The sequence below is a fragment of the Apis mellifera genome, linkage group LG14 (genome assembly GCF_003254395.2).
Source record: "Apis mellifera strain DH4 linkage group LG14, Amel_HAv3.1, whole genome shotgun sequence".
Lineage (NCBI taxonomy): Eukaryota > Metazoa > Arthropoda > Insecta > Hymenoptera > Apidae > Apis > Apis mellifera.
The window spans coordinates 6,253,665-6,281,010 of record NC_037651.1 but is presented as its reverse complement, the minus strand read 5'-3'; the positions used below and the strand labels follow the sequence as shown (position 1 = coordinate 6,281,010).

The 27,346-nt window shown below is 38.5% G+C and overlaps 1 protein-coding gene across 6 annotated transcripts in view; it reads left to right on the top strand.

Annotated features, from left to right (window-relative positions):
- LOC726153 overlaps positions 1 to 27,346 on the top strand; it is a 301,298-nt gene that overhangs the window by 53,762 nt on the left and 220,190 nt on the right. For 3 of the 6 annotated variants that reach the window (XM_016916317.2, XM_026444936.1, XM_016916315.2), the window contains exon 2: positions 22,808 to 22,896. The exons of the other annotated variants lie outside the window; for them this stretch is intronic. The gene's annotated coding sequence lies outside the window, so the exon portion shown is untranslated. The remainder of the gene's footprint in view (positions 1 to 22,807; positions 22,897 to 27,346) is intronic. 6 annotated transcript variants of the gene reach the window in all.

Below are 27,346 nucleotides of genomic sequence, written 5' to 3'. Positions count from 1 at the left end.
ACCGAATGCCTCTGGGCTACACGTCGCAAAGCAAAATAACGTTAGACGTGGGGCTAAACGGGCTGTTTATTAGGTTCGGCTAAACTAAAGCGGTGGAGGCGGCGAATGAGAGACGACGGGCACCGCTTTGCAAAGTCGGCCAAAGGAGGGAACGATTGTAATCCTTGTAGAAACTTGTTGTAACGCTCGAGGGGGAGGGGAGGGAGTTGGAGAGGGAGAGAGGAAGGCGCGAGAGGTTTTATCAGGCGACAGACCTGTATTAGGAGGCCTTTTGAACCACGGAAGGAGGGAGAGGAAGAGGGATGGGGACACTTGTTTCCCGTGCGTCACTTGATGAAACGTTTTCCAAAAGCGTGGCAAGAAATTTCACAGCGGCAAGGTTGCAAGTGTTGATGTTTCCTTGGGAAACTTCGTTTATCCCTTTCGTTGTTCCCCTCGTGAAATTCGACGTTCACACCCACCAGGGTCGCGTCGTGCCATTCGTGTCGGACGCCATTGTCGCTTTGCCAGGGCTAGTTGTATCGCGTTGGACGGTTTTAGTGGAGTTTTTATGAGGAAGATATTGAATTTTTGGAACGTGTCTTGGGAATCGTCGGCGTTTCTACGTCGGCTCGAAAGGATTTCTTTCTCTCCTTCTTTCTTTCTCTTTTTTTTCTCCAATATTAAGGAAAAGACATTTTTCTTCTCTTTTTTATTACCACATTTTTTTCTCTTCCCCTTATTATTAAGTTATCTTCATTTTGCTCATCATTCTCACCTTCGCTTTTTATTCCCATCTTTTTTCTTTTTCTTTATCAATTCTTCCTTCCCCTTATTTTTATCAATTCCTCCTCTTCCTTATTTTTATCAATTCCTCCTCTTCCTTATTTTTATCAATTCCTCCATCTCTTTATTTTTATCAATTCCTCCATCTCCTTATTTTTATCAATTCCTCCTCCTCCTTATTTTTATCAATTCCTCCTCTTCCTTATTTTTATCAATTCCTCCTCTTCCTTATTTTTATCAATTCCTCCATCTCCTTATTTTTATCAATTCCTCCATCTCCTTATTTTTATGAGGAGGATATTAAATTTTTGGAACGTGTCTTGGGAATCGTCGGTGTTTTTACGTCGGCTCGAAAAGATCTCTTTCTTTCTTTCTTTCTTTCTCTTTTTTTTCTTCTATATTAAGGAAAAGGCATTCTTCTTCTCCTTTTTATTACCACATTTTTTTCTCTTCCCCTTATTATTAAGTTATTTTCTTCTCATTTTCTTCATCATTCTCACCTTCGCTTTTTATTTCCATCTTTTCCTTTTCCTTTATCAATTCCTCCTCCTCCTTATTTTTATCAATTCCTCCTCTTCCTTATTTTTATCAATTCCTCCTCTTCCTTATTTTTATCAATTCCTCCACCTCCTTATTTTTATCAATTCCTCCTCTTCCTTATTTTTATCAATTCCTCCATCTCCTTATTTTTATCAATTCCTCCATCTCCTTATTTTTATCAATTCCTCCTCCTCCTTATTTTTATCAATTCCTCCATCTCCTTATTTTTATGAGGAGGATATTAAATTTTTGGAACGTGTCTTGAGAATCGTTGGCGTTTCTACGTCGGCTCGAAAGCATTTCTTTCTCTCTTTCTTCTTTTCTCTTTTTTTTCTCCAATATTAAGGAAAAGACATTTTTCTTCTCTTTTTTATTACCACATTTTTTTCTCTTTCCCTTATTATTAAGTTATCTTCATTTTGCTCATCATTCTCACCTTCGCTTTTTATTCCCATCTTTTTTCTTTTTCTTTATCAATTCTTCCTTCCCCTTATTTTTATCAATTCCTCCTCTTCCTTATTTTTATCAATTCCTCCTCTTCCTTATTTTTATCAATTCCTCCATCTCTTTATTTTTATCAATTCCTCCATCTCCTTATTTTTATCAATTCCTCCATCTCCTTATTTTTATCAATTCCTCCACCTCCTTATTTTTATCAATTCCTCCTCTTCCTTATTTTTATCAATTCCTCCTCTTCCTTATTTTTATCAATTCCTCCATCTCTTTATTTTTATCAATTCCTCCATCTCCTTATTTTTATCAATTCCTCCTCCTCCTTATTTTTATCAATTCCTCCTCTTCCTTATTTTTATCAATTCCTCCTCTTCCTTATTTTTATCAATTCCTCCATCTCCTTATTTTTATCAATTCCTCCATCTCCTTATTTTTATGAGGAGGATATTAAATTTTTGGAACGTGTCTTGGGAATCGTCGGTGTTTTTATGTCGGCTCGAAAGGATCTCTTTCTTTCTTTCTTTCTTTCTCTTTTTTTTCTCCAATATTAAGGAAAAGACATTTTTCTTCTCTTTTTTATTACCACATTTTTTTCTCTTCCCCTTATTATTAAGTTATCTTCATTTTGCTCATCATTCTCACCTTCGCTTTTTATTCCCATCTTTTTTCTTTTTCTTTATCAATTCTTCCTTCCCCTTATTTTTATCAATTCCTCCTCTTCCTTATTTTTATCAATTCCTCCTCTTCCTTATTTTTATCAATTCCTCCATCTCTTTATTTTTATCAATTCCTCCATCTCCTTATTTTTATCAATTCCTCCTCCTCCTTATTTTTATCAATTCCTCCTCCTCCTTATTTTTATCAATTCCTCCATCTCCTTATTTTTATCAATTCCTCCATCTCCTTATTTTTATCAATTCCTCCTCCTCCTTATTTTTATCAATTCCTCCATCTCCTTATTTTTATCAGTTCCTCCTCTTCCAATCCACTAGTCAAATTCCAACTCAATTTTTTCATTTTTCAATCATATCTAGCTATATCCAAAATATTAATATCATACGATATGACATGCAACATATACATGTTTTCGTCAGAAAGAAATTGGAGAAAAAAAATTTGTGGCAATTAAACAATTTCGAAGCGAAAGGAGCGAGGGGTGATACGATGATGTATCGAGTTATCAAAGAGGAAAGAGAGAGAAAAAAAAAAAAAGAAAAATTTTTCGCCCGCGAGTATCATCGGAACGAACATCGCCGTTGAAAAATTCGATTATACGATGAAGCCCCGCGGAAAGTAGGATATTTCTGTTTTCCCGGTTAATCGATGTAGAAAAATCGGAATCTCTCGCGCCGGTCCGGCACAACGGGGGATGAAAATTGATTCACGATCGGATCGCGTAACATCTGCGATAAAAAGTATGCGGTATACGGCTCGCCGCGCCGTATCGAGATTTGCATATGGACCTTATCAGTTTATGATATTTCCCGCGCGGCCAATTGTACGGTTGAAATCGGGCCGAATTTACATTTCACTCGCCGCGCCGCTTTGAATAGGTGTCTTTTTTTTCTCTCTCACTCGTCGCTCGTTGATTAAAAATGCCGAGCGTAATCGTTGGGCTAATTTCATTAAATCCGCGAAAGGAGAATACATTTGTTTTCCAAAAAAAAAAAAAAAGAAAAAAAGAAAAAGGAATTTGCGTTGCAATTCTTTCCATTTTTGTTATATGTGAAAACGTTAGTTTTATACGAAAACACGTCAATCCATAAACTCCGTAACTCGAATTCAAGCTGATTGTTTGCGCAATCTTTTATCTATTTATCGCGAAAGAATCAGAAATAAAGGAATCGAAAGGAGAAAAAGGTAAAAATCGATTAATAAGAAAATAAATTCCAATATCTGACTATTGATATCCTCACGGAATAATAATATAAAACTCGTTTCAAAGTTTTCCTTTTCTTTCTTTTCTTTTCTTTCTTTCTTTTTTCTAATATTCAAAAATTCCTAGCCAAAAAATTCTCTCCCTTCCCCCCGAATCGGATCGAATTAAACGTTCAGCCGAATTAAACGTTCGATCAGCGCTACCGCGACGTTTTATCTAATCAACAGGTACCAAATTCGCTTCGCGAATTGAAATTTTAAACACCACGTTTCGGCCGCGTTTCTCTGAAAAAAAAAAAAACGAACGTGTTTCCACCCTAGGGATAACAAAACTGAGAAATATTCTTTCCTCGCGAAGGAATATATCATCCTTGAAGCGAATCTTGACGAATATCTTGGCGATATTCAAGAAATAATGTGCTTTTGCGCTTTTTATTCGCCGTTTTCTTTCTTCCTTAACAAAAAAGATAACCGTCTGATCCCAAGAGGGATGCTTGCAAGTGGATTCTCGATGAAACGATGTGATAATGAAATTGACAATCGAAGCTTCGGGAAATGGAGGGTTGGCTTTGGCGTGTCAACATCCTAGTTGGAGCAGCAGCAGCTCGTGGCTCGTGGAAATTTTCAAGCCAATGAATTTCCCCTATCCACTCTATTTCATACGTATCCGGGATAGGGGAAGCGACGAGTGGCACGGAAGGGGTGAAGAGGCGCGAGAGACACGGAGGAGGAGGAGGAGGAGGAGGAGGTATAGAGTGGTAGAGCGGCAGAACGGGTGTACGTCGCGATGAAGCAGCCAGACGAGGAATCGGAAAGGGGATGAGTGAAAATCCTGAAGCACGATCTATGCCCAAGAGTACTTAATCTAATTCACCGTCGCCTCATGCATTTAATCACAGGTTCAAAATTCTGGCGTGCGAGAAACGGTTTGTCCCTTTCCCTCTCTCTCTCTCTCTTTCTCTTTCTTTCTCTCTTTTTTCCTCCTCACTTTTCGTCGGCGGAAAAAGTGGATGACACGGTTCGCGTTCGACGATAAAAACACGACACTTTTGCACGACGCATTCGCAGTTCGAAGGATAGAATTTTTTTACACTCGTTGCATCTGTCCACGTCGAAACTTAATTTTAATTTTTACCTCTAGCGGAATTGTTTCGACACGGGTCGCTGGTAGATTTAAAATTTCAGAAACTGGAACAAAACGACAAAAAGTGACCAAACTTAATTTTAATTCCTGGTGGAATTGTTTCGAAACGGATTGCTCGAAGATTTAAAATTTCAGAAACTGGAGCGAAACGGCAAAAAGGTGTCCAAACTTAATTTTAATTCCTGCTGGAATTCTAGGATAGAATCATTTTTAAAAACTTTCTCATTTTTTCTGAAGCTGAAGGAATATTAGAAAATTCTAGAGATTATTGGCCAGAGAAAGAGAAAGAGAGAAAGAGAGAGATATCTTATTAAATTTTTATAAAATTGGGAAATAATTTAATAAAATAATTTAATAAAATAAAAGTTTAGAAAATTTTAGAGAATTTTAAACAGAAATATAAGAGTTTTAAATAAGGTGAATTAAGAAATATTCTAGGTTTCATATCTTGGAAATAGAGTCATCTTATTTTTTCTAAAACTAGGAAACTGCTAAGAAACTCTGGATAAAGAAAAATAAGCTTCGATGGGAATTTTATGGATAACTTTTGTTTTAAAACGTCTCTCTAAAATCATCTCTTTTCGATTTTTCAAAACTGCTTCGAATTATTACGTTCTTCATGCTCGGTTTTTGAAAGAAAGACAGAGAAAGAGAGGAAAAAAAGAAAAATTGAGACACTCGTAAAACTATTGTATTGCGTTTGTCACACGATACTGGAGGATTAATTGATGCGAGATCACGCAACGGTTTTCACGCGTTTTGTAGGAGACTAATGAAAGTACCGGTGTCACCGTTTTATCTATAGTTTTCCCTCTGATTGCTACGCCGGCGAAATATTGAGGATCATAGATTCTCGGCTGAAAATTCTTCCCTTGATACAAACACGGTTTATATCGGTTTTCCGCGTTTATTCAGGGCACTCGTGGCACGCGAGTTAATTCTATCGTAACTTTGATAATTGAAAAAAAGAAAGGAAAAAAAAAATGGAGATAATTTTGAGATAAAATTGACAAAATTCTGTTTTACGAATCGTGAAAAACTCGAATCGAATATAAAAATTCAATTTATCTTTAACGTAGGATAAATATTTTATTTACCTGGAATCCAAATAACGGGAACAAATAACATACCGTCCATGATTTTACAAATAAAACTTAATAATATCTTGAAAATAATATTTACTTATGGAGATACTTCCCTTCCCTATTATTTGCTTCAACTTACTCCTCTCCTTCTATCTTTCCATATTCCATTTTCCCCGTTACACGTGCCCCTGTTATATTTTCACGATCATTTGACCGTGCTACGATGAATCTCGCTGCACGTTATTCCAACGGCGTTATTCCACGTGTGTGCCCGCTCGTGCATGCACTCGTACAATGCAATCCTCAACGAGCGCACGCATATCCGGATCCACAGGATAAATTCCACGATCGATTTGGAAAGAGAAAAAAAAGAGGAGAGAAAAAAGAAAAAAAAAAAAGAACGGGGGGAGAAGCAGGAATGGAAGTTGTTTCGCGCGTTGGTAAATTAAATTTAGGGAAGGGAGCGGGCGATACAGTGGCGCGCACTACAAGTGGCGCAAAATTCGATCGGGCGAAACTCGAAGCTCACGTACGAGTTTCTCTCGCGCCGCGCGTGCACGTACGATGTGACGAGTCGAGGTTTTCGTACGGTGCGAAGACGAGCTGCTCCTCCTCCCATTCTCCTTCGTTTCTTCTTTGAAAAATTTGTTGTCAGGTGAGGTTTTCAGAAAATTCGATTCCTCCCTGTTCCAATTTCGCGCCCACAAATATGCAAATTCACACACGCGTGTGTGAATTACGCGCGTTTCTCTGAATTTGTTTTCGAGGATCGTGGTCATAATTAAGGATCAAGTTCGATATGCACTTGAGAAATCGAATTGGGGTCGATAGAACGGGGATGAGAATTCGATTAGCACTTGTGCGATGATTTTTCTTTTTTTTCTTTTCTTTTTTTCGTTTTTTTAGAAAAATGGTCCAGAATGTTGGAATTGTTGAACGAGAGAATAAAATAATGGATCCAGAAATTCTTCTTCCGGGGATATCAATAATTTTTGTTCTTTTTGAAGTATCTGAAATATGGAATTAAAAAGATATCACTTTGTATGTAGATATCTAGCGAGTTCAGAACTCGAAGGTGGAAGATAATTACGTTTTTTATAATTTCTCGTGGAAAGATTTTCAAAAGCAATTTCAATTACGTTTATCGAAAATTTTGATATAAATTTCCCAAAATAATTTCCTCTATCCAATATATATATATACGCTTTGAAAATAGTTAAAAGAATTCCTGCTGCGTCTCATGTTATACCAAGAAATTCAATTCTGGTCCAATAGAAGAGAGACAATTGGATCATATTGGCCTAAATGAAAAGGTTAATTGAAAGTTGTCGACGCGAAACAGTTTAATCAATCTAAATACTGAAAATTAACAATTTATCGTAGAAATAATTGATATCATTGATATCGTAGAGTCCTATGACGCGATACTAGCGCCACGTGACAATTAATTATTCCCCAATTCCTATACATATTATTATTTATTCGTATTCAACCGTTTATCTAATACTCGCATACTTTTCAAATCGTTTTAATCTAAACGTGAAAATTAATTAAACCAGTTATCATAATATTGAATTGAACAGAGATATTTCACGTAAACAATATCGCGTATAATTTTAAAACGGTTAAATTAATTCTCTTTCAAACAGAAAGTTGCTATTTCCATTGCACTTCATTGTCCAACGAATTCGAATTGTTCGAATGCTTTTCCTCTCCTTCTCCTCCTCCTCCTCCTCCTCCTCTTCTATCAAAAACTGATAAATTAATCCGTCGTTTTATTTATATTGGATCTCGATAGACGTCGAGGGTGACGACAGGGGGCGCGCAACTTGCTTGTTTGACTTCCATATATCATTGTTTTCGTATTTACTCACGTTCTTCGTGCTCGCCGTACGAACTGCCAATATTTATGCAATATTTGCTCGTGATAACGAAATATGACGGTGGGACTTTACGGCATTTCGCAATGTTACGGAGTAGCCGGAACAGTTTCACCGATCCGCTTCTAAACAACTGCAACAGTTGCCCCCCTCCCTTTCTCTCTATCTATCTCTCTCTTACTCTCTCTCTCTCTCTCTCCACGCTCAATTTTGCTTCGAAATAAACCCTCTATTGTTTGCGAAATGCTTCATCGTTTCTTAATTTAAATCATCATAACTAGCGACGGGTTCGAGTATCTCGCGAGTCTCGATTTCAAAATAATTCTGAATTTTCCATTCTTTTTCCTCGATATTTATTTTATTATTATTCTCGATAATAATTATCCCTCAGCTAAAAGATTAGATTCTAACATATCAATATCGTTCGTTTTACAATTTTTAATATTTTAATTTTTATCGAGAAGATTCGGATTAACCGTTGGAGAAAATAAATTTCAAACAATTTCCATTTCCCTATGAATTCATCTTTCGTTCGAATCAAACTCACAACGTCTATATATACGATCTAAATAAAATTTCAAAATTATAACCAAATCTGTATCTCTTTTTCCCAATCAACCCCTTCTCTCCAATATATAATATACACGAAATATATTAAATAAAACACGCTAACGAAACTATACTTTTGAAGCTATATTTTCCCACGAGCATTTCATTTTCTATTCAGAGACATATTGCACTTGGACGCACTCGCATCCTTTTTTCCCTCCCCTCCTCTCTCTCTTTCTCTCTTTTTTTTTGGAAACTGTCGAATATGTATACACGACTCGAACCAGTGACGCTGTGAACCATTTGGCGCATTCTTATAAATCTTTTAAAGCTGAAAGCACAGAAACACGAGGTTGGCCGGTTTCTAGCCGATCGTTTCTCTACCTACGTAAAGTCATAAATCATGAGCAGCCGTATTGCTTCGTTGCTCTATTGTGCCTCGGTTCAGGCGAAATATTTGAATATTTCATTGACCGACCGGGGGTGGATAAATAAAATAGAAGCGAAATCTTTCTCTCTCTCTCTCTCGCTCCCTCTCTCCCTCTTTCTCGCTCCTTCTGCTCGAAATCATCGCTGCGGTACGATTTTCTCGCGCCGTTACGATCGTAATAAAGATAACAGTTCGTAACACGCGATGAAACTTTGCATCGGAACGAGCCGGTTTATATCTAGGAGCGAGATTGCGAGCGTGGCAAAAATAACGATATTTCTCGCCGGACAATAAAAGTGGTCGTGTCTCTTGGATATAGTTTCCAAAACTATATGGGTTTTCGATTTGTTTTTTCGATATTTCTACGATGTGAATCGTTCGAAAATGAACGATTAAAGTATTAATCTCAAAGAAGTAAGAATCGAATTCTCACTCTATTCCATAACCATCCACATCTGCTCGATTGAAATGAACTATGGATGGATACGTTCGAGAGATAAATCAAAGCGATGATAGAAAGGAAGAAATCCACGAGTCGAGAATTTTTCTGAGAACACGATGATACAAACAATAGCCGCGATTTTTATTCGTGATCACGATTCAACGATCCAACTCCTCCGCGAGATAAATCGATTAACATGGAAGAACGGAACGGAGCAAGGTGGTGTATTCGATACACCGTGTAAAAGTGTGTTTTCTATACGATAAAATTCTCGAGATTACAGGCTTGCATCGACGCCTCCTTTCTACGGCCGGAGGCGGCCCTCTTATCAGCATACTGCGAGCCGTGGATACAATAAGACGGAAATCTGGTGGAAAGAACGGATACCGCGCAACGGGAGCGTGGCACACTATCGCGGAAATAAAAGTGGCGAGTAACGGCGCGAGAATAGGAGCGTATCGTTGTAATATGCGATCTCTCAACCGAGAGACCGATCGCACGAGCGGCGTTCCGTTTTCTCGCTCGAGGAGAGAAACGTTGTCGTTGAGGCGTCACTGGGCCGTCAACTACTGTTAGACGATAATTAAGGAAGAATCGGTTAATCAATGGACAACGAAGGAAAGAGTATAAGAGTCTAATCTTTGTTGGATTCAAATAATTGTAGTTGATGGATGGACGGACGAGAAATGGATATTAATCTTTGTTGGATTAAAATAAGGATTATTGGATTGTAGTTGGGGAATTATTAAGGAGAAATGTATTAAGCCTTTGTTAGGCTCGAATAGTAGCTGACTGTAATTCAGTCCGCTAGGATAAGGAATATTCATTAATCTTTGTTGAATTTAAATAATTATAGATGATCATAGGAAGGGGAAAGAATGAACTCTAATTGAATTTAAATAATTATTAAATAATTGACTATTATATATTCAATGGACAAAAATGTGTATTCTTGATGAATCGAAATAATTGTTGATCATTTATCCATGGATAATGTATGTTAAATCTTATTTGGATTTAATTAATTATAGATATTAATCTTTGATAAATTCAAATAATTACAATTAATCATAAAGAATGTACATTGATTCTAATTGAACTTAATTATAATTAATTCATGGATAGACAATAAATGAGTATCAATCTTTTTGTTAAATTTAAATAATTATAACTAACCATAATCACGAAAGAGATTAAGTCAAAGAGAGAAGAATACGTAATTTTTGTTAGCTTCGTAATTAAATAAAGTCCATTGACAAGTGCAATTAATCTTTGCTACATCCAAACATGGTTGGAACAGTGAAGTTTATGCAAATGCATCTCGGCCAGGCCAAGGCTGTTCTTCCGGCGTGACATTACTTTTCCTCGCCGTTGGATGACGTTGCAACGGCCTCGGACTCGTGATGGCCATCATCAATTACCGAAGACATTGATAAATCCGGCGACATTGTCGTGGAACCTGGGTCCTTCTCTCGCAGACCTTGCGCGAGAGGTGGTGCATTGAAGAGGGTGTACACTCGAGGAGGATGCTTGTGGCGTTGAAGCAAGGAGGTTCTATTTGATCGGGTCACTTGACGGGTTGCCTACTACAGGCGGAGTCGATAGCCGAAGAGTTTCGAGCCTGATAGATTTTGAGAGTCTAGAACGACCGGTTTCCATTGAATTTCCCTCCTTCAATTTGAATTTACGAGTCGGAGAATACGTACAAGGATCGTACCCCCGCCTATTTTATATTAGGAAAAATTTTTAAATTTTCCATCGAGGAGGAAAAGACGAAGAAATATTGGAAAAGAAACTCAATAAAAATATTTCTTCAAACAATAATATCTGTGGAAAAAATTCCAATTTTCCAGACGATAGAAAAACAATAATTCAAATTATTAACTTAACAATAATCATCCCTTTTACCCGCCAAAATTCTCTTTTAACATTCGACTTTCCCTCCTCCACCAAGACGATTAAAAGTTGAACTCGTTTCCCTTCCAACTCCTCCTCCTCAGTCCAGATATAATACGGAAGGGGTTTAGCCCGCGGAAGGATAGGAGGGAAGGGGGGAGGAGGAGGCAAGGAAGGAAAGGAAGCGGTTTATAGGCCGGTTGACGGGGGTGGCCAACGGGGTGGGGAATGGGCGGGTGAGCGGGCTAGACAGTAAAGTTCCTTCTTTGTCGGCTGGGCCCGGTGAATAGCGTGCGGAGGCAGACGGACGGGTTAAATTTGCATGGACGCTTGTCTGCGTTTCCAATTTCACGCATGCACACATCCAACGGTACCGATAATAAACGGCGCCAGTTTCGGCATAAATCAAGGCCACAAATCCTGCCGCGCCTTCGTCAGTTCGGGAGAGCTCCCCCTTCAGGATATATTCGCGGACGTTTCGTTCACGCACGCATCCTCTTCTCTCCCCTCCCCTCCTCTTTTTTTTTATTTTCTTTTCTCTCTCTCGTTTCACTTCACCCTCCGCCAGCACTTCTCCCTTTCCTCTCTCTTTCTCTTTCTCTCTCTACCCCCTCCCCCCATCGACAGACGGATTAATCCAACGTGGAGAGCTAAACAAGCAGAAAGTACGCTTACCTGGCCCGTCGTTTTCGACGGGAGAGAGGAAATATCTGTAGAATTTCACTCTCGGCACATCGGTAATCCTCTCCTCCTCCCCCTCCCCTCCCCCGCGTTAGGTTTAGGCCGTTTGAACTGGACGTTTGAATGGCGCGGCTTATTAAGATCCGTGTTTCTCGTGGCGGCGGCCCCAGTTTTTTCCGGATCGTTGGCGAAAGAGCGATATCGGGGGGGATACCGATACTGTTAAGTATTGTGCATTGTTAGCGCGGATTACCACTGTTTTCGCGTTTTCCACCATCGTCGCTTCCCTCTCTTTCCTTCTCCGCTCGTTATTTCCTTTTTTTCCTTTGCCCCTCTTTCTTCTCCCCCTCCACGTGGAATTTTCGTTCGTTCTTGGATGGTAAATGGTTTCGAGAAGGGGAAGCGAGCCGAGGGAGCGATTAATGGTGTCCGTTGTCAGATTATCCTAGAAAGTAGTTTCGGTAGTAATCTGTGCCGTTTTCGTTTTCGCGTGAGGTTGATTCGTGGGGTGTTTCTCGCTTTGAAAGGGTGAAGCAAAGTTTAATTTCGTTTCTTCTATTCCACAAATACATACATATTTGTATACGAAGAGGAAAATTTATGAAAATTATATTTGCAAGTCACTAGAAGAATTGAAATTCTTCGATAAAATGATATGAAATGATCCATCCGCTCCTCTTTGACTTTGAATGGCAATACAATAATTCAATAATTCGTTCAAAGAAATTGGAAATATTTTCGAAATGCTTATTCCAACGAAATTCATAAATATTTCGAAAATAAATCGATTCGATCGAAAATTAAATTAATACCATGGGACGAAAGATTAATTAATAACAGTTGCCTAATCGAAGACAGAAAAGGTCCCATCCATCCATTTCGCGATTAAACAAACGTTCGAATCCATTTACGAAACGGCCGCAAAATTTCGTAAACGCACCCCCTCCCCCTCCCTTCCTCCCCCCTCGTTACACATACGCATCGTGCCGCAGCGCGTTTGAAACCGTATTTAACCGGCGCAAGCAGAATTTTCGCGGTTACGGTATCAATGGACGGCCGCAATACGCCCCCTCATTAACCGTTTTATGATGATCCAACCGGTTCGAAACACGGTCCCCCGTCGCCAATAAATCCTCTCTCTCTCCCCTCTGTCACCATTAACCGTTAAAAGAAAGAAGCGTGGCCCGCGATACATCTTCCTCCCCCTCGGGTTGTACACAACCCCGCTCGTTATAACTGCGCGATATTCAAATCGAGGCTGATTGCGTGCCGGCATTTTGTATTCGTGCCGTGTACAAACTTAGTTACCGAGGGATCAGTTCCGGGGAAGACGGCGATTGGGGTGGAAACGTAGTTTGGACGTGCTTTGAACGACGTCTAATTTCTTTCGGCCGTGATGAACAAAGATTCCTACTGTTATTTCTTTTTTTCTTCCTCTTTTTTCTTTTTTTTCCATCCCTTTTTTCCTTCTCGAAGTTTTGCACTTTGAGCTTTCGTTTTCAATACGTTTTTTTCTTTTTTTTTTTCTTTTCATTCTTTTGCGATTCAATGAAATCTCGATTCTCAATATATATTTCGTAACGTGATTATTTTTATTTATACGACGATTGTTATAAGAAAGATGAAATTGTTGGAATTTCAAAATTCGTATCTATAGAAAGTATGTTTGCAGTTTGAGAAATGTATAGGGACGAGGGATTAATAAAGAATCTGGGGTTTTCCCATTAGAACATTATTTTCCTATCGATTCGGATACGAAGTTTGGAATGTGTGTTTTATTTTTCGGGTAGAGTTGGAAAACGTTAGGAAGTTCGTAGATATCGTGAAATTTATTATAATTTACTTTTCTTCTTCTAGATAGCGATAGAATTTCAGATTTATCGGATGGTTGGAAATGTTAGATGGGATATTGTAAGTAAGAAGGATGGTATATAGTGGTTGAACGATATCTAAATTGGTATTCCGTTGGTGGTTTCACACACATGTACGCACGCACACACACATGCATACATACAGACACACACACAGATACACGCAACGAAGGATGAATAATCAATGTTTGGCTACATGGGAATATTCGTGAGACGATAATTTAACTCTAGGGTTCCCTAGAATTTCTTAGTTCTCCCTAGATCGAAGAAAGACGATAACGTATCCAAGCGTGGATTATCCAAGCGTAGAGGCAAAAATTCTTTGAATTCTATTAAAACTTTGAAACTTATAATTCAAAGAATCAAATTCTTAAAATATAAAAACTTGACTGCAAATGAATCTTCCTCCAATCTTTCTCACGAGAAAACGGGATGTTTTCCGCGTGAAAGTAATCCCTATTTTATTATAAGAAATACGATGATAAAAATAAGAGTTGGCAAGAAAAGTTTAGTTATTCTTTCACGAATGGGGTAGAAATAAATAATTTAACGAGAAAGTTGCGATGTACTCTCCAACGATTTCCTTATTGCGCAATACTTTGTATACAAAGGGGGAAAGTAAATGAGAATACGGATAACTAAACACATTTCGAGATATCAAACAAAAAATCTCTTAATATGTTATTTTTCTGAAAAATCCCTCCCCGCGGTTTCCTCTTCTCTGCAAGTTGATACGACAAAGTTTCATATTTTCTCTTGATATCTTGGCCAGTGTGTATACAAAGGGAAGGGGGACCCCTCTTTTGTCTCCGTGGCTTTCTTTTTAAACCGTGGAGAAGAGACCCGTGGTAGGATTAATTCCGAGATAAAATTTGTTCTCCTCGAGATATCTTCCCGCTCCTTGTTTCTTAATTAAATCTCACAATTTCTTAAATTACTAGAGAACTGAACGTATATATATATATAAAACCATACAAAAGATCAATTCTAAATTGTTGAAAGGATACCTACGTTCTGAATGCTGACATCAAAACGATAGGGAAAAATGCTAAGATAAATAAAATAAAGATCTCCTTTAAATTACTCCGAAGCTTTCGATTATTCAACTGAAATTCTTCCTCCATTCCAAATGTCGAATATATATTCTACTTTTATTCTACTGATATATGAAAACTTATCACTCTCCGAGCGCAAAAATTTTCACACTCAGAAAATTATTATTCCAAGCGTTGAACCGCCGAAGAATCGGTGTTTTCCGTTCAACGAAGAGTGCATCGAAGCAACATCTCGAAATTACAATTTGATTCGATGGTATTTCTGCTTGCCTCGTAAAAATTTTAACTTCCATTTCTTTGCCAATAAACAGAGACTCCCGTACACACCAGAGATACTTCCCTTCCACCGAAACTCGAAACAATTTACCGAGTTAGATCAGCTACGTATGACGTGGAATTTTTCTAACTTTCGCCAAACGCGTTTCCTCCCCTCTCCTTCGTTGAGTTCCTCTTCGATAAAGGATTTAGCGCGAGTGGAAAAGGAACGATTTTAATTTTTCACGAAAGTCGTACAATTTTCTGGATTCGTTTTGAAATTGGAAACAAGGCGGGATCAAGACTCTTCTTATTTGCAAAAATTGGACGATTTTTCTGGAAACAATTTAATTAGCTCGTCGATTATTCATATTCAAAAACAATTTTATCCTCGTTTGGATTTTATTTTATTATCAAGACTCAGCATCCCATGATAATTTTTCCTTGCGCGAGAACAAAAGAAGATCCCTCGAAAAAAATATTCTCTAGAATCTTTAGAATATTTGTGCAAAGATTCGATTTTAAGGAACGTTCCTCCTCGATTTCGTCATTCAACTCTCAGGATACATTTCCACGATGCTCGCGCGTGAAAATACACAACGTAACGAAGAAGGAGGGAGCGAAAATTAGAAACTGCTCGAAGCCGCGCGGAAACGAGAGCGACGGAGGAGTAGTAAAATGATATTCTGACCCATTTAACACGCGGCCGGATTTGCACAGCGTCCCGTATGAATTGTCAAGTCGGTTGCATCCGCAGCCGAGGACAATTAAACGTCTAATTTTGGGCGGATGTCGGGCGCACAAGGTATTACGGTGATTCGAGCGCGACTATCCCCAGCTACTGACATACATCCCTCCCGCCGCAATCCTTGGTGGATGACGAACACACTGGTAGGAAGTGACAGTAGCTAATTAATTAGTATCAAATGTAATGTAGCTCCGCAACTGGTATTCCATCCACCGCCGCTTGTTACAATGGGAACGGCGTTTGATACAGCGGGGTGATTAAGCGGCGTATACGGAAAATCCTGGCTGGTTTGCAGTTGGCGGATGTTGAACCCGATTTAGGGAGAAATTGGCGGCGGGCAACGCGATATTTCTGGTTATTGATAGGGTGTTTATCATCAGACCGGCTACTTTCCGTCGTATTTTCGTCGAATCATTGAAACTCGATTCTTCTTTTTTTTTCAGTTGTTAATTTTTGAGCAGTTGAGAAAACGGAGAACGGGTTGAATTGGATTTTCCTTATTCTCGAGAAGAAAATTTTCTTTAATTTTTAATATATTCGAAAGAGGAAGATTATTTATTATGATTATTATTAATTGTATCGATAGTTTGGAATGTTTTCTGCTTAAAGTTGGGGGACGAGTGAAAATTGTGGAGAAGCCGTTTCAAAGATTGGCGCGCTTTTGCGTATTGTTGTTCGAGATCGGTAACCATTGGGAATTTCGAGTCTTTCGAGCACACTCGTTTAAATATTTGGAGAGTATTTGGTTGAAAAATATTTGACTTCCCTCTCGACGTGTATCGCAGATTTTAGCTGTTTCGCAAACACCTATTCCGCTATGTAACGGTTATTCACGGTTAATTCGATAAATCGTTCTGATAAACAGGAAACAAATCCTGCAAATTGCACGATGATCGATCTGCAAAATCTACAATTTCGATTTTCTCCGTTTCTCTATTTATACCACGATCGAAAAATTATAAATTTTAGATACTTATTTTTAAAAAATTTATTTCTCGAAAACTTTCACTTTCCCCATTTAAAGAATATCTCGATCTTTCCTCCGCGAGTTTCGTTTAATATCGCTTCCTGGTCGCAAATTAAAAGAATGCCAATCCTATTTGTATCCGCGGAATGCAGGCCCGCGCCACTCTCCGAATTTAAGACACGCGGCCACTATAATTAGTCGAGGCGTGAGAACGCGAGGTTTCGGGCTACCGGTTAAACAGGCTATTAGCAGCACCTGTTACGTGACATCGCCGCGTCTTGGACAGTATTCGATGTCGCGGTTTATACGCGATCTTCTTCCCTCTGCTTAATGCACAACCTCTTTCCTTCTCCCTCTTTGCTCCTCTTTCCGAGCTACACACTTATATACACTTGCATACCTTCAAATTTCGAAAAGATCAATTTCATTTCAACGAGATCGATATAAATACCAAAGCTAATTAAAAAATATTCTCACTAATCGTAAAGATCGTGTATATATATATTAACAAGCTTTGTCTCGATCAACTTTGAAAATTATCCATGAAAAGGTAACGCGAGTAACGGGATAGTTTCGCACCGTACGAAGCTATCCAAGCTTTCGCTCAGCCGTTTGCCTGGCATACCGTTCAGCGGTTGCTTGTCCGATGCAGGGCAACTGCAGTTGCAACTGCAATTCCCGTGTGTATCGAGGTAAGGAGCAGTTAGGCGGGGAGGGGAGGGAGGGGTGGAGATAGAGGTAACAGTTAACCGTGTGCACGAGCTCGTGCGGCTCCCGCGTGCGGTAATAGCGGTGGCTACGGTGTACCAGTCAAACGCATACCGTATCGATTTTAATATCCACGGCAAGGTGGTGCAGGCGACCATGAGACTCGAAGAGCTCCGCCGTTGAAAACCGCGCTTGATAATTGCCCCTTCTTCGACAAACAATCCCGTTTACGGCTCCAATACTCCCCTCCTCCTTTCTCTCTCTCTCCCTTTCTTCCTCCTTTTTCTATCCTTCGAAGTACTTAAGTAAAATATACGTAATATTTATTCCTGGATAAAATATACGTTTTTTTGATAGTATTATATGTAATAAAATAATAATTTTGATAACAGAATAATTAAATTATCGGGAGGAGAAAAGATTCGAATGTTAGTCGGGCAAGATTCCCCTTTAAAATTTGCTCGAGGATGTTTATTCGTGGATGAATAAAATTCTATTTTTTGATAATTATGAAGAGAAGAAAAGATTCGAATGTTAGTTGGCCAAAATTTCCTTTAAAATTTGCTTGAGCCTGGACGGATATTTATTCGTGGATGAATAAAATATACGTTTTTTGATAGTATTATATGTAACAATAATTTTGATAATAGGGAGAATAATTAGATTATAAAGAGAGGAAAAGATTTGAATGTTAGTTGGCCCTTTTAAAGATTCCCCTTTAAAATTTGCTCGAGCCTAGACGGATATTTATTCGTGGATGAATAAAATTCTGTTTTTTGACAGTATTATATGTAATAATAATTATTTTGATAACAGGGAGAATAATTAGATTATGAAGAGAAGAAAAGATTCGAATGTTAGTTGGCCAAGATTCCCCTTTAAAATTTGCTCGAAGATATTTATTTGTGGATGAATAAAATTCTATTTTTTGATAGTATTATATGTAACAATAATTTTGATAATAGGGAGAATAATTAAACTATTAAGAGGGGAAAAGATTCGAATGTTAGTTGGCCAAAATTTCCCTTTAAAATTTGCTTAAGCCTGGATGGATATTTATTCGTGGATGAATAAAATTCTATTTTTTGATAATTATAAAGAGAGGAAAAGATTCGAATGTTAATTGATCAAGATTCCCCTTTAAAATTTTGAGGATGAATAAATATTTATTCATGGATGAATAAAATATATATTATATATATAAATATATTTTTTGATAGTATTATATATAACAATAATTTTGATAATAGGGAGAATAATTAAATTATGAAGAGAAGAAAAGATTCGAGTGTTAGTTGGCCAAGATTCCGCTTTAAAATTTGCTCGAGCCTGGACGAATAAGGTGTGGAAACTTTTCAATTAGATTCCAACTTACGCGCAACACACTTCGTCATCCCTTCACGCCTGTTAACCACCCCGTGTTCTCCGCCCCTCCCTCCGATAATATCGGAAAATCGAGTTAAAACTCGTAGTCGGAGCGAGTAGGACGAAGATAGAGAGAGAGAGAGAGAGAGAGAGAGAGGGAGGAGAGGCATTTTGATCGGGCGCCGGGAGGCCAATGGCCGGCGGCCTCTCTACCTTAGCCAAGAAATTTCCATAGATTTCCTTAACGCGTCGATGGAGTGTACGCAAAGCGGCGCAGACTTTGCGGTAACGGGCGCATCGTGCATCAGCCACAGGTGCCCTCTCTCACCTCGACATACTCGCCGCTGTTGTAAAAGCCTCGTCTCCATCAAGGCCGCCGTTCGGTATCGGCGCAACCCTTTGTAGCCTTCTCGCTGTCGCGCGCCCATCACTCGGGGATGAAAAGCGAGGGTATCGTTGTTGCCACTCGGTTTCGAGCAACGCAAGCTCGATGGGACGAATGGATTTTTAGATTAATCTCAATTCTACGTGGTATTTTGTTTTTTTCAAATTGAAACGATTCTAAAAGAGAAAAAGGGGAAGTTAAAATTTTAGAAGATCGCTTGATTGTTTCTTGAAAGTCAAAAATGATTTTTGGAGAGAGAAGGAGAATTTAGAATCTCTGAATTTCATCACGAGGCGGATGACAAAGAGGAGAGGAGTTTCTACTTTTGATGAACGGGGGGATTCATCCATAATGGAGTGATGGGCAATAACGGTGTGAACAGCTGCTCGGCTAACTAACTTTTTCCGTATAATTGTGCACAATTGTTCGAAACTCACCCTTATGGATATTCGATGTTATTCGTCCATCTGATAACGAGAGACAGCTTCTGCAGAAGGAGGACGATTTTTTAAATTCGTATTTTAGAATCGTAGATGAGAAACGCCTGAGAATCGAAGAATCTTGCATCAGTCTTAACCCGTCAAAAATATCACGTTTCACTCGTGAATAATCTTCCCCAAGCGAATCGTAAATATTCGATTTGAATGAAACGCCTCTTATAAATAGTAATCTACAGGCAAATGTGATGGAAATTTTGAAGTTAAATTTAGAATCGAACTTCGCGTCGCACTCTCTCTCAGACACGCGTATAGAAAAACCTCGAGATATTTATCGGATCGCTTCTCAATATCCAAAATTTGAAAATTTTCCTAGATCGAAATTCTTCACTTCTTTGCCTTTTTTCTTTTCGCCTTCAAACGTAACGAGCCGGTACGGTTAAGTGGAATAGTTGGATTAATCCGAGGGTGAAGACAGTTGGGAAATTTAATGAGGATTAATCGAGTTGAAGATCGCGTGATGGATGCTTGGATGGACAATGAGAGCGTTGGTTAAACGTTTCCAATTCCCAACTCTGTTCCCCTTTGTTTGCCGACGCGGATGAAACGCGAATTTTGACAGGGTGGGAAATTTATAGGCGGCACGACAAAGAATTCGTTAATGGGGAGGGAGGATTCGGTCTGACTCGTGTTGTCTTTGGAAATATAATTAACGGGCGGAAACCCGAGACGAGGGAAGTCGTGTTTCGCGATGGGCCGTGATGTTGAGTCGTGTCTAATGTTTCCCTTTTGGCTACGCGAATTCAATTTAGAAACGTCTTAGATTGTCGCCACGGATGGAGAGAACAATAGAACTCGCGAGAGTTGTTATTTTCGAAAAGGATGGAAATTTTTACGAGTTGAACGAGTGGAAGAAATAACAATAGAATCGTGTGGTATTTTTCCAGAGTTTAATTTTAGAAATCTCTGAATCCAAGAATGGTAGGATTGGAAACGAGAGAGTAATAAGTTTTGGGGAAGAAAGAAGAATAAGAACACAAGTTCGTTTATTATTTTATGCAATATTTTCAAAATATTGCTTTCAATTTGGGCTATATATTTTATAATAACCAATTAGGCAGCATTAAGGACACGTGTCTTTAGTAATTCTATTACACCTACATACATGCAATTATAATATATGTCATATATGCTTTATTTTTCTTTTTGTAAAATGATGAATATCTTAAAAACTAATTGTAGGCATTGATTTGACTATGAAAATTATGCATGATATTTACATATACATATGTACAATTAATATTGAGATTTGTCAGCAATTTCATCTTCAAATTCATCCATTGATTCGAAACGGAATACCTTTAGAGTTTGAAAAAAGGGTTTCGACTCTCGTGCAACATTGAATAGTCGCTTCTACTTCTCATGAAGTATCATCGTTACACTCGAGTGGATGAACTTCAATAATCGTCTGTTTTAAAATCGTTTCTGGTTAGAGAGAGGTTTAAGCGAGAGGTTAAGTATCAGAACCTTACCTCTCTATTCACCGAATTCCTTGAAATTATTCATCCGCTTTAACTCTCTCTCTCTCTCTTTTGTTTTAAACAAAATGCATCCCCCGTTTAAAGAGACAAATTACAAATTAAAATTGTTGACAAAAATTTTTAAATCGACAACAAAATGACGGAAAAGGAAATATCGATCAAAATTTCCAGTTAAATCGATCGATCGATTTATTTCATTATCAATTTACCATCGCGACTTGTATTAATTTCAATAATTCGCTGCGCGTTGACGCGTGAAAAACGATATTATTCCATGTGCGCGCGCAAATTGGAAACGCGTCGAAACGCGTTTGCTTATCGGAGTTGCGGGGAAAGTTGATGGAGAGCGGGCACAGTTTTCGCTTACGAACAATGGAGCCTCTCTCGTAGCCTCGTTGGTTCGGGAACGATGAGCGCAGCACGCGATAAAACCAAATGTCGACAACGTGTTTATGGGGTGTCGGCTAAATACAACGCGGCGCGCACACCTTAATAACTCCCTGCGCGATACGGGGGGATAGAAATACGGCGGAGATTGGAGAGTGGTCGTGCGACCAAGTATTTCCATTCTCTGCGAGCCGACGGGACGGGACAACGCGGCCAAATTTACATCCGTTCCGGTTTGATTGAATCGTTTTAACGGCCCGAGGGTTCGAAAAACGATATATATATATACGGGACGGCCATCATGTCGATTATTAATAACTAACGAGATGAATTAATTAGTATGTTAATCCCGCCATCGGGGGTTGCTTCATGATACCTCGTCGATTAATTTTTTTCCTCCTTCAAAGAATTTGTCGTTCTTTTTTATTAGAATTGAGTGGAACGGAAGATACAATGGAAAGAGAATATTGAAAATAAGATAGACATAGTTTTGTATTTATATATAAAAAGAGAAGAAATTGGTATTAAACTTTGCCACTTGTGCCACATTTTCGATTAAAAATAAGTTAGGAAAGATTTTTATAAGAAAGTTAAGAAATTTTTACATAATTCTTCCCTCGTCTGGGTTTAAAATTTCGTTTTAAATTTCCTCTGAATTTAATCATTTTATTATTATAATAATAATAATAAGTGACAATTATAATTTCTCTTCATTTTTACATTAAACTTCTTGACATTCTCGAGATGACAAAGTCTCGCGTCACGTTCTCTTCTATCCCTTCTCCACGAGACCATTGCGAGGTAACAGTGACATTCGATTTTTCTCGTTGACACTGAACCCTCTTTCCGTCCGTGGAAAAAATATCACTGCGAAATATAGTGTGTGTGTGTGTATATATATATAAAAAAGAGAGAGAGAAAAAGAAAAATCTTACATTAAGCTTGCTCCACGCTATTAAGTTTAAGCAGCTTCCACCGCGGAAAAGCTATGGCGCTAATAGGATATACTCGTCCTGTATTTGTAGCAAGCGAATTTAGATTTACCGTCTTCTTAATGTTTCTCGTCGTTTCTTCGCCTTTCGCTTTTTGATTTTAGAGAAATTTTTCCATTAGGAGAACTTAACTTATTTATCATTCAACGTAATAAATCTGTTTCGCAGAAATGTTGTTTCAAAACAGAAAGTTTTAAAAATTTTTTCAAAATCCGAAATTTTGAATCTCTGAAACGGAATAAATTAAGCGAACGAGTTTCTTGCAAATCTTCAATCCCCAATCTCAAATCTCTCTGTCGATCGATATTGGAAAATTTTTATGAAATATAAATTCCACGATCTTTTGATTACAGAGTCGAGTTTGGGATCGAGGATTCTCTCTTTAAGACGTAGATTCGGTCTCGTAGACGGGTTTATCAGCCGTGCATGTCCGAGTTCACTGGTGAGTTTCAGATTCTCCAATTCTGTTTAGAATGAAATTTCCATATTCATTCATCGACGTGGTCGAAACTTTGGAAGAATTATTCTGGAAGAAAAAAGTGAAAAAGAGAGTAGAGTAGATTCGTGGCATTAGGGATCGTATTTACGAGACGCGCGCTACCTTCCTCTTGTACTTTATGATCGCCAGTAAAGCCTCGTGACGTAATATCGATAGTTTTACTTGCCGATACCGAGCCCGGTAAATATAAACAAGAATCGCACGTTTGCTTATCATTACGGCTAATATATTATACGAGGAAAATATTTCCCTTCTTCTATAGAAACAAATTTTTAATATCGAGAATACTCGTTGAAATATTTAAACCGTATTTCTGTCTCATAAAAAGAAAAAATTAATCCTGAATATTCCATCGAAAATTAAAAGATCTTTAATTATTATTATAATAATAATAATTATATCTTTAATTATAATATATAGATCTTTGATTATTATTATCGATAATAATTCGTTATTTTCCAAAATTAATTAAAATTTCGGATTTCTCCTCAACTTATATATTATTCGTCCCTAAAATTTCTCACATTCTCGGATTATTCTTTTTACCAATTTTCCGATGGAGAATTGGCGAATAAAGGTTAAGGTTAGTTTGGAGGATCGGCGAAAATGGAAATCGAGAGTACGAAAATATCGGGGCGCGATTTAAAGCGGCACTCGAGCGGAAAAGCGCGTTGGGTTAATATTGAAACGAGGGAGGGTTGTGTGCGTGCAGGGAACGTTCACTGATCATCATGGAACGATAATCGGGGAAACGGGAGAAGAAGTTTCAAGGTTGTAAAACGGGAGTTTATGATTGGAGACGTGTCGCGGCCGGCGGTAAACTGCTTTATTACAGCATCAAAGGGAACATTCACGAAAATTGGTCACGCTCGTAATATTATCGCACATCGTAACGCATTAATATCGTGTCACAGTATATTTCATACCTTCTCGTATTACCGTTGTTTATCCTTCTGTGTTGGAAAGTTTATATTTACGCTCTGTGTGTATATATATATGTGTATGTATATTATATATATATATGGGCGTTGTGTGTTTAGCAATGTGTGTTCAGGCAGGAAATGGATATTTGTCCATTGTAATTATCCGTGTTGTGATATCGATTATGAGACTATCTATGCGTGCTCGACAGTGGAATTTAAATAATTAAGTTTTTAATATTCTATTTATAACTTGGAAAATTTACAATTACTTTGAATCGAATGTAACTTTTTTTGGATTCTTTATTAACGGATGAAAGATTATTAGAAGCGTGGAACTCTTTAAAATTAGATGTGTTTTGACGGCTCTCGGTCTCCAATTCCATTCACCTTAAATCTGACGAAATCTTATTAAGATTAGGAAAATTTTGAACCACGAAGACGAAGAATTTTCGGTCGATGAATGAAGCACGGAATTTTTTGAAACGTTTTTCGTTTATCTCGATACTACTTCCGGTTCTCGAGATATTGTCGTGTGAAGAGAAGAGTAATTTTTGTTCTTGTTATTTATTCTCCAGAAATGGATTTTCGAAAAAAAGAAACATAATTTCAGGGGAAGAATGCAAGTCTGAATCGATTCACGATTTCATTGCCTTAAAATTCTTACATCTCGACGACCAAATAAGACATCGAGATGAAACAAGAAGCAGCTTCAACTTTTGTGCCTTTCTTTAATTCGACGATTTCAAACTTCATCAGATTTTTTATACAACTTCATACGATAATTTCTGAACGTCGATAATTCAAATATTGGGGCAAACGTTCTCAAAAATCGAGTCCACGAACAACAATTAATCCCGTCCATCTACTAGCAACAGATGTTCGAACAACTCTTCCCAAACTCGTTAATATTCACCCGATAAAAATTCATTTTTCAAGAAAAGTTTCGGCCAAAGTTAACACCCTCCTCCTTCTCTTCTCCTGTAATGAAAAGAAAGACAAGTCGAAACTTTTTTTATGGCGAATTTTAACTGGAACGACGTCAACTTCGCCCGACAGGACAGACAGAGACAGAGAGAAAGGGATCGAGTATTGGATTACGATGGAATGATTGCGCTCTTAATTAAAAGGGGAGGGGGAGTGTTGGAACAAGGCAGGCCGCGTTCCAACCCCGAAAGGATTAACTCGCTAAACCGGCGTTATGGTCTTATTGTCAAGGTATCGTAAAACAAGGTGTGCCGCGTTACCTTGGCGTTAATTCACCGGTTGAAATCAGTCGTTGAAATATTCATGGTGTCATTCGTTCAACCGCCGTTGTTTTCGTGATTCGTGCGTGGGCGGGTTGCTCTCCACGCGTGGACACCTAATTTCGGTGATAAGTCTCTCTCTCTCTCTCTCTTTCTCTCTTTTCTCGAGTTAATTCTTGACTCAACCCAAGCCGAGTGTTATTGCCTTAATACCCTTATTTATATTCATCTCCCGAGAGGAGAGGTGACAGGGGCGGAGTTAACCCTTTTCGCAAAAAGCTCGGGGAGCTTTCGACAGATTAGAACGGAGCGACGGAGGGAAGATGGCTGTGGTTTTTAACGTTTATTCGCGGATGAGATAGGTTTTGGAATTTTGGAAGGAAAATTATTATCTATGATTATTCTATTTTTGATTTTTCCTGATTCGAATTTCTCGAAATTGATTTCTCGAGAGGATTTGGAAATTTGATATACCTTCTGTTAAAAATATATTTAAATAATTAAAATTTACGTAAGTAAAATCGGAAAATCAAGCAAGAGAAGAAAGAATGGAGAGAATTGGTATCCGCGATATCGAATCGAGGGAAGGAAATTTAAAAATAAAAAGTTTTGCGCCGTTGGCCTCTAATAGACGAAACGATTCGTGAAATTCCTACCGCCAACACTCGATTTCCCCCTTTTGGGCGAAAAATAAAACGCGGGGAATCCTCGCGTTCGACACGTTGTATTTCATTAGCCGTGGCAATTAGCCGCATCACGGCGAGTGAAGAAAGAAAGAAAGAAAGAAAAAAAAGAGAGAGAGAGAGAAGAAGTTGGCGTTAAAAGCGTAAAACTGCGAAAGGTTGTCAAGCACGAAGTTGCAGGTATATAGGATGGGAAGGGGGGAGGGGGGGTAAACGGTTCAGCCCAGTTGGCTAACGCGGCGAGAGAAATCGATGGTTAATGGACAAAGTTGACACCGTTACAACATCCCGAAACTGCTTCGGGAAACTACCGACATTCGTTTCACTTAGGCTGCTTTGCTCGCTTCTCCGCCCTCTGTTTCATCCCCCTGCTTCTCCCTCTCTCCCTTCCTCTCCTTTTCTCTCTCTCTCTCTCTCTCTATCTGTATTATTCGATACACCTCTCGGTGCCAGCTCGTTCGTTCGAGCGTCGACTTTCGCCGGTTACGCTGTTTTATGGGACAGAATGAACTGGCGTTCTTGCGGATTTTTTCCCCATGTTTATTCGATGGTTATTGACCGACGATGAAAATCTCGGAGATATGTTGGGATCGTAATGGATCGTGTCGAGGTTGAAAGAAAGAGATAGAATTTCGAATAATTTGTTGTTGTTGTTGTTGTTGTTGATATTATTGACGTTCGAATTTTGGGGTAATTTGCTCGTATTTTCACGTATTTGATGATTTTATGGAATATCGCGTTTGAGGATCGACGAAATTTTTCGGGTATTCCCGAAATTGTTTGGAAAATTATTTTTAATCAGAAACGGGTTCGAATATATTTTTTTAAGAGAAAGAGAGAGAGTTTGGCAATATTTTAAATTAGACAAGTTTGTTATTCGAGACGTGCTCCTTCAATTTATGTTTAAAAAAGCTTGGTTAAAATTTAACGAGAGATATTTCAATCCCTCCTCAGATAAGACGATTCTTAATTTCAGAATAAGTTGGAATATTCGATTCCAAATGTCATCCTACTTCCATCCACGATCCAAAACAACCATAGAACAATTAGCATCCAGAATTTGATTTTAACGTCAATTATCATCGATCCCGTTTCCATTGTCCGAAATCCATCCTCTAACCTTCGATTTCGATTTCAAAGACGGGGTTACGGCAGTTTGTGGTCTTGAAAAATAGGGAAATTTCCCCTCCCCTGCACGAAGTAGGAAAGCAATCAAGAGTCGGTCAAAATTTCGAGGGCCGGCCTAACTGCTAGCCAATCTTGATCGGTAAAACGGTTTTCTGGCCATCATCAACTCGTTAGATTAACGGATGGCAGCCTGGAACTTCATATTACGTTTCCGCCCTTGTTTGTCTCCCTCTCCCTCCTCCCCCTGCGTCCCTCGTTTCCGACCATGTCCAACGATTCACGATTTGTCGCAGCTAAATGCAATTGTCCCCCTTATTTCTTCGATAATTGCGAAATCGGTTGATGAAACTGGCCGGATACACCCCTTGCCTTTTGCCTCTCTTTCTCCTCCTCTCTCCCTCTGTTAACATATATC